General features: G+C 51.7%; 1 pseudogene; it reads right to left on the minus strand.

Moving 5' to 3' along the window:
• Positions 1–218: 218 nt before the first annotated feature.
• On the minus strand, positions 219–1,946 carry LOC148773129 (serine/threonine-protein phosphatase 2A 65 kDa regulatory subunit A beta isoform pseudogene; annotated as a pseudogene).
• Positions 1,947–3,405: the final 1,459 nt, after the last annotated feature.

A 3,405-nucleotide genomic window follows, 5' to 3' on the forward strand; every position in this document is an offset into this window, starting at 1 on the left:
AGGGCTCTGCTCCGTCCCACCCTGTGCACCCCCAGCCCCGTGAGGGGTGGACGTGAGAAGTCGGAGTCCCGGTCTGAGGGAGGAACCGTGCCAGGGGAGGGACCTGGGGTCAGAGCATGCACGGGGAGTAACAGCCAAGGACCCCCACTGTCCCCCCAGGGAGGGGCCTGGCGGGGGAGGGTGGGCACCGTAGGCCAGCGGTGGGTCCTCTTCCAGCATCAGGGGAGAGACAGAACAGTCAGAGCCTCCTGGGCGAAGTACTTGACGTCCACGTCCTGGTTCTGGTCAGCTTCTCAAGGACGGGCTTGACCTCGCTCTGCAGCGTGCTGTTGTCCAGGATGTGCCCGATCTTCTACAGGGACTTGGCCACGTTGAAGCGGATGTTGGCAACAGAGTCCCCGGCCATGTGCAGCACGGTGGGCATTATGTGCTTGGTGGTGATGTCCTGCCCACAGATCTCAGACAGCACATTGATACAGAAGAGTGTGGTCATGCGGTGCAGGGAGTTGGGGTCCCCAGACATGGCCAAGACCTTGGGGATGATAGTCGCATGGGCCCACTCCTTCCCAAACCTCTCCACCACCTTCTTGAGGTTGCTGGTAGCCGCCTCGCGGATGGCATAGACATGATCCACAAGCCAGGCCATGCACAAAGATTTGAATTTCTCATCAAAGAACTCCACCCCCAGTTGTCCCGACAGCAGAGGGATATACTTGATGATGGCCAGCCGCATCCGCCGCTTGGCATCCTCCGCCAGCTCCACGATGGCAGGGAGTAGGGACTTCAACAGCTGCCTGAAGCCGATCACCTCGTTCATGCAGTCCAGGTTGGAGATGATGTTCAGCCGCACCTCCGGGCACTCGTCCTTCAACTGGGCCAGGAAGAGGTGCAGGAGGTGCTTGATCGTGCTGTCTTTGCCCGGGATCAGAAAGAGGCCCATGATGATGGAGGCCAGGGCTGACTTGACGAGATGGTTGGCATCAGACACCAGCACCTTGATGCAGGGCAAGATCTGGGTCATGATCACATTCTCCCGACAGTCAACGGAGAGATTTCCACAGAATTCTTTGACGTTGTGGGAGGCGGCAACCTTCACCTCAGTCAGCCTCACAGTTTTTCATCAGGTTCTGGAAGGAAGGACTCAGGTTCTTCTGGGTGATTTCAGGCCCCACTGCTTTCTGGAGCCCTGTGAACTTGTCGGCCACCATGTAACGGACGCGCCAGGACTTGTCCTCGGTAGCCTGGCACAGGGTGGGCATCACCAGGTCCTCCAGGGCCTCCTGGGGCAGGAATTGGGCGATGTTCACGCATGTCTCCACTGCTAGCAGCCCCATCTCGCTCTTGATGTTGTCCAGCTCCAGCACCTTGGCGAACTCCCCAACCTTGGAGGCTGTGGGTCACAGCACCATGGGGGTGTCATCTGAACATAGGTTCTGGAAGTACTGTTGAAGCTCTGCCTTGATGGCCCTTGACACACGGGGGTAACAGACAGAGAAGAGGCCGCAGGCTTAAGTGTGGGAGGTGAACCAGGCTCCGCCCGCCAGCCACTTCACCAGGGGCACGAAGTGGACCTCAAGGTCGGAGGGGGAGTGCTCATGCGAGATGTCCCACAGGGATTCCATTGCCTTATCCAGCACCACCGTCTCCTCCACCGTGGCCAGAAACTTCAGGGGCAGCAGCAGGCAGTGCATGTACTTGAGGCCACTCAGCAGAGTGGTAAAAGTGCCCAGCTGCTCTGCTAGGTCCAAAAGGACCTCGTCCTCATCATAGACTGTTTCTGTAAGGAAGGGCAGAAGTTTACCGTGGGCCCTTTCGACCCCAAGGGTCAAAGCAATGGTGGACAGCTTCTAGATGCTGTTGGGGCAAAGCTGAACATCCTCTTTGTGGAGCTCGTCTATGAGCACCGTGATGGGGTAGAACGAGTGGTTGCTGTTGGCTGCCGCCATGTTGGGCCCGTTGCCTTCCTGTCAAGACTGAGGCCAGTGCCGTGCTAAAACTGGGATAGGGAGGGGTTGGGCTGGGAGGAGGAAAGGAACAAAAGACTTCTATAGAAAATTATAAGACACTGGTGAATGAAATCAAATAGGACACTAATAGATGGAGAAATATACCATGTTCATGGATTAGAAGAATAAATATTGTGTGCCAGGAGCCAGTGAGGGAAATCCTACCCTTGGCAATGGTCAATTGGGGAAGAGGCCTGATGGGCAAAGGCTAATCAGGACTCGAGGAACCCCCTGAACTTAGCTGAGCATCTACCCCAAAGAAAACCGGAGTCTGACTGCCTTACTCTCTTACACCTCTTATCAAGTCCTTTAATACTTACGGGGGCTTCCCCCCAACCACCTATCTCTGAAAAAATTAATTCAGAGCTGTAGTTTAAAAGTTCTCCTCGGCTTAATAGGAGTGCTCCAATCCAAGCCCCTCTGATAGCTTTCTAACTTGCATGACAAGTTTGTCCGGGCTTTTACAACTATGAATGTGACTGTTTACAGCCTCGAACCATGCAAGGACAGAAAGCCTAATATTCTAAAATACAGGAATTTGTTGAAGAAATAAAAATCATTAGAATAGTAGTAAAAAAAAGATTTCATTGTTGAATCAATGCTTGCTGCAAAGTTTATCTATTGTATCCTTGGAAATATATTAATCACATATAGAGAGTATAAGTAGTAGCCTTTGATTTAACCACATCAGATCTTAAGTTAATAAATTCCTTTCTTGTAGCTCACTACACTTTTGCCTTATAGGAATGTAACTTTGTCATGTGTCTAGCACATGACTTTACGAAAATCACTTTAAAAGAATATAAGACTTTTTCTAGCTAACTAACCTTTGTTAGGAGAGAGGGCCATAAACTGTCAGCAGGCCTCCTGGCCAGAAGATGATGTAAACCACCTAAAACTTTTGTTTATCATGAGATATACAAAAATAAGCCCTGATCCTGATAAGGGTCAAGACTGCAGACCCCGCCTGATTTTGGTGTGAGTCTATACCTCCCTTTCTCTAGTTTTTATGTGCACAACTTAGGGTATAAAAGCAGCACTGGAAAATAAAGTTTTGGGCCTTGCTCACTGAAGCTTGGTCTCCCCATGTCGTTCTTTCTCTTTTTCTGTCCTTTTCTCTATTCTCCTTTTTCTGGTTGAGATCCTTGGAGTGCTGGGCCCTCTGCGTTTATTAATCTGCCTGGGCTTCTAAGACCCACTTGAGGTGGTGCCCTGGTGGGGTGCCTCTGGTGATTCAAGAGGGCGCCTGCGGCCTACGTAAGCAGAGCAAACCCCGTGCTTGGGTTTTCTCTCTCTCTCTCTCTCACTGACGCCGACGCCGTTCATCCCGAGGATATCCTGGGCCATATCGAGGCTGGTCCCCGATAATTGTGAAAATGCGTATACTACCTAAAGTAAC

This window comes from Moschus berezovskii, chromosome Y (genome assembly GCF_049115385.1).
Source record: "Moschus berezovskii isolate FMDL1 chromosome Y, NW_MosBer_1.0, whole genome shotgun sequence".
NCBI classification, from domain to species: Eukaryota; Metazoa; Chordata; class Mammalia; order Artiodactyla; family Moschidae; genus Moschus; species Moschus berezovskii.